Source organism: Heterocephalus glaber, unplaced genomic scaffold (assembly GCF_053883595.1).
Source record: "Heterocephalus glaber isolate CG9 unplaced genomic scaffold, H.glaber_assembly_v1.0 deba00001608, whole genome shotgun sequence".
NCBI classification, from domain to species: Eukaryota; Metazoa; Chordata; class Mammalia; order Rodentia; family Bathyergidae; genus Heterocephalus; species Heterocephalus glaber.
Genome location: NW_028258379.1, coordinates 35529182 through 35545112, shown reverse-complemented (window position 1 = coordinate 35545112; position 15931 = coordinate 35529182). Strand labels below are relative to the sequence as shown.

General features: G+C 44.4%; 1 long non-coding RNA gene across 1 annotated transcript; it reads right to left on the bottom strand.

Moving 5' to 3' along the window:
• Positions 1–4074: 4074 nt before the first annotated feature.
• LOC101712901 (uncharacterized) lies at positions 4075–15906 on the bottom strand. The gene is made up of 5 exons (XR_204844.4): positions 15501–15906; positions 15315–15402; positions 13571–13702; positions 12125–12246; positions 4075–9224 (listed from the first exon to the last, which is right to left on the bottom strand). It is a non-coding gene; the product is annotated as an uncharacterized LOC101712901 (long non-coding RNA).
• Between the last annotated feature and the right edge of the window lie 25 nt (positions 15907–15931).

Genomic DNA, 15931 nt, shown 5'->3' with positions numbered 1-15931 from the left:
TGAAAATCACCTGCTTGGCAAAATGATGCCATCAATACCACCCAGCAGTGATGGCGAACCTATGGCACGCATGCCACAACAGGCTGTTTGAATCATTGACAGCTCTAAAAAGTTCACCATCACTCCCATAGGGAAAGTCGGATGTGGTGGTGCATGCCTATAATCCCAGCACTCTGTGAGGCTGGGGCAGGAAGATCACAAATTCAAGCCCAGGATGAGCACCTTAGCAACTTAGTGAGACCCTATTTCAAAATATGAAATAAAAAAGGATGAGAGATCCAGCTCAACACAAAGGCCCTCGATGCAATCACCAGAACTGCAAAAAACAAACAAACAGAAACCTGACAGTAATTACAGAGGAACTTAGATATAACATTTAAAAACATCGTCATTGGCATGTGAAAAAATATAAGCCCTAATAGAAAAGTTTTCGCGCAAGTTAAGTAGTTAAGAAATTTAAACTACATGACACATGGCCCTGTGCCTCAAAGATGGCTCATAGCTTGCTGTGGAGAGGACATGGGAGAGCTGAAGCTTGCAGGTACCTTCAGGGTAGAAAGGGGACAGTGACTGGTAACCGGAGGAGACAGTGAACATCCCTGTTGGCCCTGGGTGCAATTTTACGTTTTCACTTAGTATCTCTTATGGAGGAAATTATGTGTAAACAAATGCAAAATTTGTGTAATACCCAAATTGTCCCTTAATATGTCGATCACGTGGAGATAAATGTGCCTTTGCCAAACAAAGTGTACATGGCCATGCTTTCACTTACTAAAGGGGTTCTCTCCAGGAAAAGCAATCAGCTTGTTTCCAGGTTCCTCACAGGGTGGTGTCATGTTGAGCTGCTAGAGGGGCAGCACACACTCATCCTGACCTGAAACTCAAAACAAGGACACCGAGGGCCATCTGACCATGAGCTTCCATGAGAGACAGCAGGCACAATGCCACAGGAGAGAGTCAAGGAGGTGAGCAGCTTCAAGACTGCTCTACAGTGGTCTCTTTATGCACAGGGCTACGTTCAGGACCCTCCAGAGGCCTGAACCTGCAGACTATACCAAAGCCTATACAGATTGCTTTTTTCCCCTTTATGTACTTCCCTGTAAAAAGAACTTATCGATAACTAAGAGTGTAACTATAGCCATGCACTATTAAAAAAGAGTTATTTCAGGCCAGGGATTTAGCTCAGTGGTTTCAATGCCTGCCCCGCAAGCGCAAGGACCCGAGTTCGACCCCGGGTACCAAAAAAAAAAAAAAAAGAGAGAGTTATTTCAATGTGGTCACTATTTCTTGAAGGAGCCCTGACAAATAGTAATATTTTCAGACCACATTTGTCCATGGGTAACTGGAAACAAGGAAAGTGAGTGAAGATGTGGGTGGAGGGAATTCTCAACTGGTCTCTGAAAGTCTTTCCAAACACAAACTTTCAGATCTTTTATATTACACACTGTGTAAGCAAAATCTGAGAAGCAGAAGAAAATTCAAATATTAAGTCAATAAAATGTTCATGAAGCCCCCAAAATGCTAAATGTTTGGTGAGCATGTGTGTGCATGCATGTGTGTATGCATGTGTGTGTGCATGTGTATGTGTGCATGTGTGTGTGCATGTGTGGACATGGGTCTATCTAAGCAGGTGAGTTCTTGCAAAGGTAACTGACCATGCTGAGTGGACAAGTGCCTGATAAGGAAGAGTGAAAGGAGAAATCCCAACCATCAGTGATTGAACATGACCAAAGTTTATTTCTTCCTTAAGTTCATCCTAAAGTAAGTATTGGAGAGTGAAAGGGTGGCTTTCAGATTCACCACGCTTTCCTCCGCCAGGCCAGAGAGGGAAGAGCAGGAATACTGCAGGAAAAGACACACAGCACCACATGGCTGAAGCCAGTGGTGTGGCCCTGGTGTGTGAGGAGGGCAGAGAACAGGCCTGGTCATCTTCCCATCTTATAAAGCCTCTGTGTCTGCAGACTTCCCATTGTCCAGATCTGTCCAGCGATCTCAAGTGTAGTAAAGCAAAGTTAACTCATTCCAGGGAAGGGAGAAATAAGACCAGCCCTTATGGAGCACCTGTTACACGCTCGACTGTAACTCCCTTACATTTGCGCATTTAATATCATCCTCATGCTGCCATTTGGATATGGTTCTCCTTGCATACAGGTGGGGAAACTGGAACCAGAGAGAAGCAGCAAGCTGAGCAAGATCTCATAGTCAGTACAGGTCAGGGAGAAGGCCAGGCCAGACAGAGATGCCTTCACCATGGCCCTTGGGAACCCTCAACTGGTGACACAGGTTGGCATGATCTTACCTTATCAAGATCTCCCCAACCTGGATATGGCTTCACAGTTGGAGAAGAATATCACTAGGGAGGAGCTGGCCCTCAGTGTGGTCAGCACATGGGAACACCTTAGGCACCAGCTTGTTGTCACACCATAATGTGCAGACATGGTGTGTCTGTGTTAGACCTTCATCAGCCACCTGAGCTTGAAGAAGCCAACCGATGCAGAGCTCTGAGCTTCAGTTCCTCCTACTGAAAACTGAGAATCTATACAAAATCTTTCTGATGAGCCTAGAGTATGTGAACAGAAAGTGTCCAAGTGGATGTGTTTTTAAGACCGTAAGTGGTATATGATTATCAGCATTATAGAAAGCACCCATTTGTTTTGCAGGATAAAGTCAGTCTGTTTTATTTAAGCCTTTAGCTGATTAGACAAGGGCCTCCCACATTATGGAAGGTATTTACTCCAAATTCATTGAGTTAAATGTTAATCTGGTTCTCCCTCAAAAACACCTTTATAGAAACATCCATGGTAATATTGCACCAAACATTTGGGTACCTTGACCTAGCCAAATTGACAGATGCACAAAGTTATGGAGATTGTTCTTTACGGGATCCAAAGTGACAAAGAGAAAATTCCCTGTTCCCAAGAAACAACAAAGGTCCTGGTGACAAAGACCATAGAAGAAATCATGGAACCAAACCACACGAAGCTAGGCAAAGCCCGGGTTTTTGCAGTAGTCTCAGTGGCAGTTTTTAAGTGAAATTCATTCACCACGAATTCCATAGTGCACCACCCCCTATTACCAGTCTATTTCTTTTGCAGTATGGATGTTATTTTCTTTTGACAAGTAAATCCATTACTCGGGAACTGTACAAACTGTTAACTTCCTGCCAAGTATGATCCTTGCATCTTCACACAGTGGTGCTTGCAAACACTGACCCAGCTCACATTACGGGTCAGATATTAGAGGGCTGACCCCACATATGCTGCTTCAGTGACCCCTGCAACTGTTACCAGAAACCTTACAGTTGTTATCCTCCTGATTAAATACTGTCACTTCGGTTTTGCAGATGGGGAAATTGAGCCTCAAAAAGATGGGATGAGTTTTCTAGGACACACAGCTTATCAATGGCAGGGCCAAGTTTCAAATCGATGCCTGTCTGTGGTGAAGTCTATGCTTATGACCAGATGACTAACCTCTTTCATAATCTTTTCAGACCTTAGTTCTTCTTTGGTCCTTATGTCATTTTCTTCCTGTGTTTATTTAGAAGATAATCTTGTCTAGAGTTTACCAAATTTATTTATTCAAGATTCAAATTTAAAAAATAAAAAGTCCACTTTGGGGGTGGAAGAAGACAGTATGTATGCTCTGACCTAGGTTGTGGGTACTAAGTGTGAACAGAGACACAAATTCAGTAACCTAGGGGCTGAAAGGTAGAGAGGTTCTGGAGATATGCCATGCATGGATAAAAGAATATGAAATTGAAAAGGGGGAAATTAAAAAACAAGCAACCCAAAGATGGAACCAATGAATACAATCAGAATCACAGGATCTTAGCATGGCTGCATTGGAAGAACCCCATGGAAACGTGTCTTCCTGGGGCTGACACAAGTCATGTGGGGCTGCCATGGCCTGACCATGGGTGTCCTCATCATCCAGCAGACCACAAGCTAGGGCAACACATTTCATCCACACGTGTTGTGAATCACAGGCCTCCCTGGTATGTGCCGATGGGCCCTTGGCAAAAACATTGATTGCATCCCTTAAATGTGCAAGGTTACCTCTATTCCTGACCTCTCTTCTTGATCTTTCTGATCATCTCCTTCTTCCCCCCATTGAGTGCCCACTCACCGAAAACACACTGTGTAATGATGTTTATTATCCAAGAATAAAAATATTGTTATTGATGGTTACAATCAGGATGTCACCAAATATGAATGCTCATATGTAGTCGGCCCTTTCGACTGATTGTTTATGTAAATGAAAGTGCTCACTCATCATGGTATCCATTTGGGGAAGAAACAATCAGCCGGGCGCATCGTTTCTCTCTGTAATGTCTTTTTAATATTCAGTTCACTAGAAACCAATCTGCAACAAAAGTAAAAAATATTAATGAATGTAAGGCTAAATTTAAGTCTACAGCAAACACTAAGTTGGGGAGGCCTGTGGCAGCTCCTGGAAGACAGAGAGGGAGGCTCTTCACTGGGAAACTCAGAATGGGCTTTCATTTTCGGTACAGTTGACAATGGGGACACAGCCCCTCCGTGCTGCTTTCTTCCATCCAGGACCCAATGGATGAGGACACAATCAAGCTGGTGTAACTGCCCCATCCTGAACTGTCCATTTCTATGATCTCAGGGATTGTAAACATCACACAGAGATGACATCCATTGGTGAGTTATCTGTGAATAGAAAATTGGATGAATCCTTATTTACAACTCTAGAAATGTGTTTCAACACCCTTCTCAATGGCTAGACCCTTTACACCATTAAAAGAAAGAGAAAATATTCTGGCTCTAACATTGTAATTAATACTGAAGCTCTAAGTTTGTTATAAAAAGTAAGAAGAAGCCCATTGTATTACCTTCTAGGGGGCTGCACACTTTTTCTATTAAGGACCGAAGAGTGAATAATTTTGAAATTGTAGTCTAAGTAGTTCCTGTTGCAATTCCTTATTTCTACTATTGTGATGTAAAAGCAGACAGACAACACATCAACAAACACGCATGTCTGTGCTTGCAATAAAATTTTATCTACAAAATAGATTTGTGCTGAAGATCATAAAATGTTGACCACTTGTCTAAAATATCATTATCTTCAGTATGAACCAAAGATCCTTAGCCACACAAGATAGTCTTTACAAACAAATAGTTCTGTAGACGAATAAATTTGGAAATACTTTATATTTTGTTCCTCATGGCTACTTCTCATGCACATTAACCCTTCAAATGTGTCACCAAATTCTACCATAAAGAAACTTTTGAAAAAAAAAAAAAAGAAACTTTTGAAAGTTGTATTTACCTGACTTATTTGACCTTTCTTTGTATCTAACCTCTTGTCCCTAGCTGTTTCAGTCAGCTTTCCAACGCTCTGATAAAATATCTGAAAAAAACAGCTTAAAGGAGGAAAGGTTTACTTTGGCTCACAGTTTCAGATTTCAGTCCATGGTCAGCTGGGATCCATTAGTGTAGGGCTGTGTGGTAACAGAAACATCATAGTGGAAGGGCATGGAGGGGGAAGAGGGAGGGGCTCTTCCTGCCTTCCTTTCTTTGTGCCTACAGCCTATTGGATAGTGCCGCCCTATTCAGGGTGGGTCTCCTCCCTCAGTTTGCCGTCTCACATGCCAATCGTGTCTGCCAATCAGGTCAATCACCCTCACAGACACTCGCAGAAGTGTGCTTTACTAGTTTTGTTTTTGGTGGGGGTTTTTGGTTTTGTTGAGACAAGGTCTCACTATGTAGTTGTATGTGGTTGTTCAGATTGGCATTGAACTCTCTGTATCCCAGGCTGTCCTCAAATTCACTGTGATCCTCCTGCCCCTGCCTCCCAAATCCTGAAACTACAGGCATATGCCACTACTCCTGGCTGCTAGTTATTTCTCAATCCAATCAAGATTAACCATGACAACACCCAAAGGACTCTTTCCTGGGGGGATGTGGTCTTGGGTGCTTATCAGCAGGTCCTGGAATGCTGAAAAGGAGGTTTTTGACCAATTTTGCTAACCCTCTATGAGCTGTCTCACAAGGGATGGAATTGGAATGGGGGTTGGGGACAGATCCAGTAGGTAGGCAGAAAGGCCTGAGAGTCACAGGATGAAATACTTTGTCTTAATGGGCTGAAAACTCGCCAAGAAGTAGCCTTGTGCCACAATAAGAGAGGCATATGGAATTTTTTAGAAAGGGACCGCACCCCACCTTCCTGAGCACCATCTGCAAAATTGCTTTCCTTGGTTGAAAAAGGGAGAGGATTGTTGAGAAAATCCCCTAGAGTCTGGTTTTTTGTTGTTGTTGTTGTTTTACTGTTCTTGTTCCAACTCTTCCAACTCTAGGATTCTTTTTTCTATCTTTAAGGGGAGAGAGAAGGTAGAGGCAAGTTCACAGGAGGAGGACACGTGCCAAAAGGAGAACCTGACTTCTGAACTAGAATTGCGTGCAAGTGAAGGTGGCTGGATTGTGTTTCTGAATTCAGGGGCTGGGTGCACGTTCTGCTCTGAACCCAGGTTCCACATTCATCCCTCGTGAGACCTTGCAGAATCTGTCCACTCTTCCTTTCCTGCACTCAGTTCCCCGATTCATGTTTGGAGGGCGTGAGGTTCAGGTGGAGCTTTGTAAACTGTTACACAAGCAGAGAACAGCTCCATTAATATCACTAGCTCCGTCACTGTGGCAACTCCGGGTAAGGGCAAGGTCAGAACACAATTGCATAGTGAAGATGAAGCTCCTAATCGAGCTGGTAAAGCTTTGAAGTATCAGGAATTTGCTTCTTAGTGCTGCTTATGTAGCAGAGGCTCCTCGTCTGCAAAATGGGAATGCTTTCGACCCCTGTGACTCAAAAACATTTGGAGTAAATAATTTGTAGCATCTCAAACACTGTTACATGTGCTTGACATACCATTATACTTAAAACTGACAGCAATGATGCTACTAATAGGACATGCCTCACATTGGAACAGAGAGTTAATCTTGATTTCTGCAGAGAAAATATGCTAGAAATGGCAGGGCAGTCTGTCCCACCAAGGGAGAGGGAGAAGTTGGCCTTGAATCCAAAAGTTTGCATGGATTCAAAAAAAAAAAAAAAAAGTCTTTGCTTTCTTGAAAATTTATCCAATTGAATTTCCTTTCAAAGGAGAACTGAATGATTCCTTCATTTCAGTTAGTCCTGAGCTCCATAAATACCATCTCTCTGCACAGTATATTACGCACATCATTTATTCAGTAGATATCATAATATATTCAGGGCTGCTCTTAGGGAGAGAAATTTCAATATTAGATAAAAATAGTGAGATGGTAACGGTAACTGTGTTTGTCTGGTACACAGAGTAAATAGGATTGTTAGCGATTGCTAAAGGCTCCAGGAAAAGATAGGGAAACAAAGATAGCTCGTGGCAGACTCGGAGCCAGGCCGTTGCAGAGGTTCAAGGCAGCTTGATTACCTTCTGCCACCGTGCACTTCTAAGCAGCCCCACAGATGAGCGCCTCTGTGCTCCCATCTCCTCTTCAGAATGCCTGAATGTTATCCTAATTAGAAATCTGCTCAGATTTGGAAACAGGCTGGCGTCGTCTTCTCTCCTCATTCCTCTACCCACCTCTCTCTCCCTCTCTCTGACACGCACACGCACACACTCTCCCCAGTGTTCAGTGCCACATGAGTCCCACAGTCAGAGGCCAAGCTGGCTTGGCTTGGGCTCCTGACTGCCTCTCTGAACATGGGTCTTCCCTGTCCTGGGCTTCAGGCTCAAGTCTTCCTCACCTCAGAGCTGACCACTGACAAGGTGTAGGCCTTCCCTCTACACTGCCACAACATTCACTTGATCTTCACAGGACACTGGAGGGCACCCAGAGCTTAAGCGATTGGCCCAAGGTCACTTCTGGGAGGTGGCCAAGCCAGAATCCCACTCTAACACACAGCACACAAAACAAGGCACAGCCAGCGTGACTCCACCTCCATCCAGGCCTGCTATGGTTCACTGACAGGCATGCGTGCTAGTGATGACCACAGCACAACTGAGATATGCAGACTTTCCTGGTACATCACCAGGAGCCCTGTGGCTTGATTGGGAAGATTGGCCCAGGGGAGCAGATATTTAGAGGAAGGGGAAGTTGACACAGGAGAGGATGCCCTGCTCTGCTGATCCCACATGAGGGGCACCTCTGGGCTTGGGCAGGGCCCCTCCTGAGGGGCACAAGTGCAGTGGACTCTGAAGGGTGGTGGCTGTGGGTGGAAGAGGTGCCCAGGCATGACATGATGATGAAGAGGCACACGGGGCAGCACACCAAGTGGTGCCCGGCATCAAATCCAGGGCATGAGCCAAAGGTGACTCCCCTTGAAGGAAGGGAAAGGCAAGAAGACTAGGAGCCAGGCAGCCTTGGTTTTCCATGTGGCTTTGTTCATACTAAACCTGAGTCCCAGTGACAGACAATGTGCTTGCAATCGGTCTGAAAATGCTGGCCGGGGAACCAGGCTCTCAGATAACAATGTAGGGGATGTGCAAGGCTGCAGACCCACCTGTAATTATCACACCCAAGGCTCTGCAATGGCAGTGACTGCCATTCTTCCTTCTGTGCTGGGGGTGGGCCCTGCGGATCAATCTAAATTCCTGTAATCAACTCACCTCCCCTGCCTTGTCCTCATCTTCTCTGGGAAGGCTGCAGATCAGCCACCTCGGCAGATACTGCATGCATTGCACTGAGCACACCCGCTTCCTTCCGTGCCTCCTCTCTGCTCCTACACACTGGGAGCCGCACAGGAGGGGCTGGGGCCGCGTGGGAACGTCAGCCCCTCCAGGACGCGAGCTCCGCTCCGCCAGCCACTGTTTTTGCCTCATTAAGAACTTGCTTGTTTCTGCACCCACTGGTAATCGTTTCTGTGTTGTTGTTTTCTCAAGCATTCCGACAGTTTCAAACCCAGGAAGCATGACTCAAACCTAGTAGGGGCTCAGTTTGAGTCTGCTGAATGGAGAGAGGGAAATTACAGATGTAGGAAGATCCTTTTATCCTCCTTGATCTGCTCTGCTCACCCACCTTCAGAACCCAGCTCCACGCTGCAGAGTAGCAGGTGCCCACCGCGCTTTTCTCTTGCTTTGGCTTCCTGGGTAGCCGTCTCCTTCAGTGCAGGGCTGGATGCCTTTCTATCCGCGCTCCTACTACTTAGCCCCTATTACTTCTGCAGTCCCAGCTTCCTAATTCCCACAGACAGATGAGAAAGCTGAAGTTCAAATTCATTACCTAGGGCTGAGAAGAATAGAAAGGGTAAAAACGTAAATAAACAGAATTTGAGAAAAGTGCATCTGATTTCTCACTTTGTGTTCTTCACCACTAAGCTCAGCTGTGTTCCCTGCCCGGGAGGGATGAAGATTCACCTGGAGGAGGCAGCAAGTTCACCCTCCCCATGTGTAAAATGGGGTCGTGATGGGTAACTCGGGAGCTGCTTGCATGAACTGAACTATTCATGGCTCTAAAATTGTGGAATGTGAAGCAGGAACACACAGAGGTGGCTTAAGTTTAAATCTAGATCTTCTAAAGGAGGGAAAGCTGTGAACTGCTGCTGGGGAAAGGAAACTGAGCCTGGAGAAGACTTTCTCTTTTTCAGTGGTGGTGGTGGTGGTGGTGGTTGTACTGGGAATTTAATTCAGAGCCTTCACACTGAATTACATCCCCAACCCTTTTTTTGAGTTAGGATCTCACTAAATTATTAAGTTGCCCATGTTGGTCTTGAACTTGTCAGCCTCCCAGAGTGCTGGGATCATAATGGTCTTTTAATTCCCAATTCAGTGCACGTAGTTCAGCCTGTGGATTGTTAAGGATCACCCTGCTAGGGCCTCGGTTCTGCTTTCCTCCTTCCTTCTCCTCTGATCCCACCTTCTCCCTTCTTCTTCCCCTTCTATGAAATAGTCGGTATAGGGAGGAAAAAAAGGTAAAAATCAAGAGATCTGGATTTGGGTTTTCCTTTTCGCCTATTTTATTTTATTTTTGAGTCTGGAAAAGTCTCTCAAACTCTATGAAATTTGGTTTCTTCCTGCACGAGAAGAAGGATCAGTCTAACTTATCTTAGGATTTTAAATCTCAGTGTCCCTCTGACTCCCAGTACCTTCTACTGTCATGAAGCTCAAAGGATAGAGCAGAAGTCTGCCCGCAGCACCTGGCTGTGCACACAGAGCAGACAGCCCCGCTGTGGATCCCCTTCAGCTTCCCCAGGTAGACTTAGGGCTGGGCACTTCTGCCCCAGGCAGAGGACGCTAAGTGTCAAATCGAGTCAGAATGCGTGAAACCCAGCGGGTACTCTGCACTGGACGGAGTCTCTGAGCCACCACACTGGTCTCATCCTAAGCTCCTCGGAAGGGGCCAGGTCCTTCTGTCTCTCTGTGGGATGCAGTTTCCTTGCTACTTCTCACCAAGAAAGAGCAGATTTGCAAATAAGGGAGAGAAAAAGGAGAGAGAGGAAAGGAAGGAAGACAAAGGCTGAAAAGAAATAAAAGGAGCCAGGGCCAGGAACAAGCCAGTAGAAGGGAGAGGAGGCCGGAAACTTGACAGAGAGACAAAGAGAAGCAGGAAACAAATCCAAGATAGGGCAAACCCGGAGATAAGAAAAGCTCACAGTGCCGCAGTCAGAGCCAATGTGCTTGGCTGTCCCCAGTTTCTGACTTCTGTTGGATTAGCCTGGAAACTGTCCCACATTTGCCAGACAAGCCACCGCCCTGCCCCAGAGGATGACAGCTATGTTTAGCTGCACTCAAGCTAATTTTCCTGAGGCTGCTTGAGAGATCAGTCCAGAACCAGACCTGCCAGATTCCAGCACCCAGGGAGATCCACTCTCCACCTGAAGCAGACAGACTATTTGGCTTGGGGGCCAGGACACGAATGCCCCTGGATGGGGCATGTTTTATATTCCAGCCCAGCATGACTAACATGTGCTGAAACATCACACCCAAGATGCAGGTGAGGCTGCCACTCTGACAATTCCACAATCCGTCACTCAGCCACTAGTACACAGGTAGCCGGAGGGGGAGAATCCCGGGACCATACAGACCTGAGTCAGGATAAGCTTCTGCCCTCTGGATCCTGACCAGGCACTAGAAGACTTAGGATATATTTAACTACCTCTAAAATATATTTTTAAATAGTGAAAAGAGAAAGCACTAGAAGCCCACATGGATTGGCAAGTAGCTTCAGGTCCACAGATTAGATTTGGGGTCAGATCAGCCTTTGAGAGTCTCAGTTTTCTCATCTAGAAAATGGGTTGAATACAAGCCAAGACACCCAGATACCGTGCAGCAGGGAGGAAGTCCTGCAGCAAGCTCGCTGTACTGGCGAATCACCAGGCACCCCGCACAGGTACGGGTCCCTACTGGGCTCTACACAGAGGAGGCTTTTGGCAGATTTGAGTTGATGTTCCTACTCCCTCTGTGCACCTTTTCTCTCTCATCCTTAATAAGTTAGTAAGAGGAACAGACAGTGCACCGGAAAGGGAAAACATGTCAGGACGCAGAGATCTTTGAAAACATGGTCTTTCCAAATTGTTCAGCTTGATACTGGTGAGACAAGGTCCCGGCGACCTGCTGCAGGGAAGACCCGGCTCTGCAGAGTCACGCAGCTTGGCTGTGTCGTATGTGTACTCTGGGTGCCAAGTGTCAAACAAGTGCTTTTAAACAAATGAGAGCTACGGTAAGATAATCTGAGGTTCTGGCCAAGTGAATGTGGGGGACGTCTGGATTCAGATGTGGACACCGAGTTCATCTTGCTCCCATCTACCAGCTGGTACCACGTCAGGGATCCCAGCCCAGGGCTCCTTCACCTCAGCCCCCTCTCTCCAGCTCTGTCTCCAGGAGCACCGCGAAGGTGCATGTCCTGCAGAAAGCAGACCTCTGGTCCGGATGCCAAACATTTGGGCTACAACACTGGACAGTGCATTCTTTCCCGATCAACTTCATAATCTTGACTAATATGTCTCCGACCCCCACGACAAAGCCATTAGCAGCTCACACCAAACTCAACTTAAATGAAACGGGTCCTAAAAATTCTCTTCTATTCCTATGCTCAATGCCATCGTTAAAGAAGAGAAGGGATGACAAAGTGAAAGGGAAAATGCTATGATTCTTTTATGTGAAGATTACATTTAAAAATAACTGACTAACCGTCTGCACTTTTCGGGGGCCTGACGTCTCGAAACGCATTTAGATTGATGCAGGCTGGGGCTGAAGTTCCGTGCCGAGTAAACCGTCAAGTGCTCTTAATAGGAATTGCAGTTTCTCGACATCTGTTAGGGAAAAGGGAATGGCGAAACAACAATTTACAGTGAGATTGGTTTTGTTAAATGCATTTAAATTCCAAGATTAGTGGTGTTCTTTCTTTTTCAATTAGCATTCACTTGGAGAAAGGTTACAGATGAAAGGGCTGCTGCGGAAGACATGGGTGCTTTCCTTCCTCTCTGAGAGGCCACTCCGAAGCCTAGTGAAGCTAAAATGGGAAGAGAACATAGACTTAAAGGAACTTAGCACCATGCCAAATCTGGACAGCAGATCTCAAAGAGAAAGTACTGAAAAATAAAATAAAATAAAAAATGAAGTCGAGTCTGGATTTGATGATCCTGTCCTCTCAGCCGAAAAATCATAAATTGCTTTGAGAAAATACAGAGATTAGTATTTTCAAAGCCAGTTACTAAGCAAAATCTGTGCTATTTTCCCATACATGCCACGACTCTGAGAGAGTAAAGAGCGGTACGTAGCTCAATTTTTTTCTTTTTGATAGAAACATAAACAGAGACGAAAAATGTAGGGAATGTTTCACCTGTTTTGCTGCCATTAAATAAACCTCATCTGCTACCAAGCTGTTTTGGGTGACATTTGTTAAATAAATACATTTTGTGGGAAGCTGGGATCTAAAGAACACAGACATGAAACCAATGTTCTCGGATAAATTCGGTTTGCTTCCCAGCAACCTCCCCCTTCCCTGAGGGCACAGTGCAGTGGTAAATTCAGATTTACACTGTCACCGCCCTGTTTTATTTTCATCTTATGCAGTACCAACAAAAAGTGCATGGTATTGTTACCCAAGTTTCTTTTGATTCTTCTTTTTCTCTCTCTGCCACATCTCCCCGTTTCTCTCTTTCTTTTTATCCCTTCTTTTCTCCCTCTCCCTCTACAAGATTTATCTCTTCCTGTTTTTAAAAAAATTAGGAACAAATTCCCTTTTTACACTGCTGTTATTCCACTTTTAACTCTATCCGTGTACATATTCTGTGCATGCCTACAACCTTTGAACCACTGTTCAATCGTGATTATGTCAAAATATGCATATTGAGAATGTACAGAAGGTAGTAAGTACTACCATCATTTATAATAAAAAGGCTAATAAATTTATTAAAAATAACATCTGTCATGACTGTTTTCTGTGGGCACTTTGAAAGGCAACAGGATGGATCACTGTCCTGATGATTTCCTGCGTGTAAGGTATCAGGAATATTGTAGAAATTGTCATTGGAGAGAATGAGGTGGTTCTGAGTACAGGGCACTGCACCCTAGCTGCAGGGCAAGGCGGAGGTCTTTCTGATCCAAGAGAGCAGACGGAGAACCCACACATACCCGAAGAAGCGTGCAGTTCTAGATGATTCTGCCTCCAGCCTCGCCGACCTGGGCACCTCCACGGGCAGGACTCTGCTGGCTTCTCGGTGGGCTTCCTTTGAGAAATTTCCTTCACTGCTTCCTTTCAATTATCTGTCAGTTTTCCAAATGCAAATAGAAACATGCCGACATCACTTCGGTCCTCACCAACTGATTCTTTCCAAGCACCCAGCCCCTAAGCGCGTGTAACTCAATATGCTCTCTTCCCTTTTTTAAGTGGAATTAATATTACTGAGCAGATTTTGGTCAACTTCCAGGAACCCAGTGTGTGGAGAGGAAGAATTTTATTTTAGAAGCACAAGTTGGTTTGAAAAATGTGAACTTAGCCCAAGTCTTTCTTTGTTTCATCCTTATTGCTAGACATATTTTATTTTTCTAAAAAAAAAAAAATGAGTCTTCATCTACACGCATTCACACACAATTTAAGCCAATGTATGATTACTATTTAGAATATTTTAAAAATGATTTTGTATGTTTATAGCACACAAAGCATAAAAAGGAAGAAGGAAATGGCTGGTAACTTCAGTATCAGAGAATCATCACTAATAAACATTTTGGCATGAGGTCTCTTCACCTTCGATGCATATATATTTTCTAGCGTTCAGTTCAAAACACTCATCAAACCGTATATTCTGCCTTTTGTCTTTCACGTTGTCAATAAACATTTTCCTTGTATCGTTAACATTTCTTTATTAACGTAACCTAATACACATCGACAACATTTAACCTAATCATTCACCTATTTGGAGCATTTTCTAGTTGCCTTTCCTTTTCTTCATGATTGCAGGTAATGCTTAAATAAACCAATTCATGTGAAATAGCTGTGTACATTGGATTACTTGCTCAGAATAGATTCCTGAAAATAGGGTTACTAGGTCATGGGTGCTAACATATTTAATGTTCCTGATGTACATTGGCAAATTGCCCTTTATAAAAAGCACACAATTTTCCCTCCTGCAAGTAACACATAAGAGTGTTTCTTCTGCTTTGAGATTTTTTTTTTAATCTCTGCAAATTCAAATGATAGGAAAAATTGTAACTTTTGCCTAGAATAATTTGTTAAAACATGCCCTAAGCAATAGATTCATTTTTAAAATATTTTAATTTATAAAGAAAGATAAAAGCTTATATTCAGGATATTTTCTGACCTAGAAATGCTTTAAAATCATCATGATTCAGTGTGTGAGGTAGAGTGTTTGGTTAGAAACCCTATCACATTTTGCATCTACTAGAGAAATTGTCCCATTGTAGGAAATGATTCACTGAAACATGGACAATGGTAATATATTGCACACAGTGTAAGGCAGCTCACAACAGGCAGTCACATGGACTGGGGAGCTGGATCCTGAAGACCTCACATTCCTGGGCTTGGTGCTGTACCCCAGGGGTGGCAGACTCACACTGGGTGCCTGGGCAGATACTGAGAGATCAGGAAAGAGGGATAAAGAGATATTTGCAAACCTGGCTTAAAAAGTCTCTTTGAAATTTAGCCATCAGAGAACACTCGGCCACCAAAAGTACAAGACAGGAATCTGTTGACAGATCCTCAGAACACAAGGGCAGGAGAAGAAAATAGAAGAAAAACTTGTCATGCGGCAGAGCTTGCCAGAGACAACCCAAGTGTCACCGAAAACCACCGCTGTGCTCAGCTAGTAGAAGGTGCAAGGAGAAAAGATGCAGCTAATACACGCTGCTAGTGTCTTACTGTTACCCGCCGGGGCTGTTCTGAAGTAACAGGGTCAATTCTCTTCCTTGAAGTTCTCTGTTAGACTTTGGAGTTTTCCTCAGAGACCCTGCGGACAACAAATCCGTAAAGATCTCAAAATAGTTCCAGTGACTGGAGGTGAGTGTTTTCAGGCAGGGGGAGCAATCAGTCACTCTTAGAACATACCCAACAATGGACCAGCACTAAAAGTGTCTCTCTGTGACCCTGATCGCGAATACTTCAGCAAAAGTTTCCAGCAGCTTGAAAGTAGTCACTGCTGCACCGCCAATGATTCAAAATCAAAACGGGCAAAAACAGCAAGAAAGAAAAGAAAAGAAATTCAAGAACCACTGACTCAAAGGAGCTTGCTCCACCTCCTCAAATCCTCAATTCCCTGAACTGTCAGATTTTGTGGGGCTGAGAACACCCTTCTTTGGGAATGGCATTTTTCATTGCAAAATATTCCTTCCAGTGATCAGTTCCCGCTTAATGAAGTGTTCCCTAAATTAAATCTACCCTTTCAGAAAGGTTACTCCCCAAACAAAATGAACAAGAAAATGCCTCTAGTCCATATAAATGTCATCCTGCCCTCCAGTAAATCTTTTTTAATCACTATT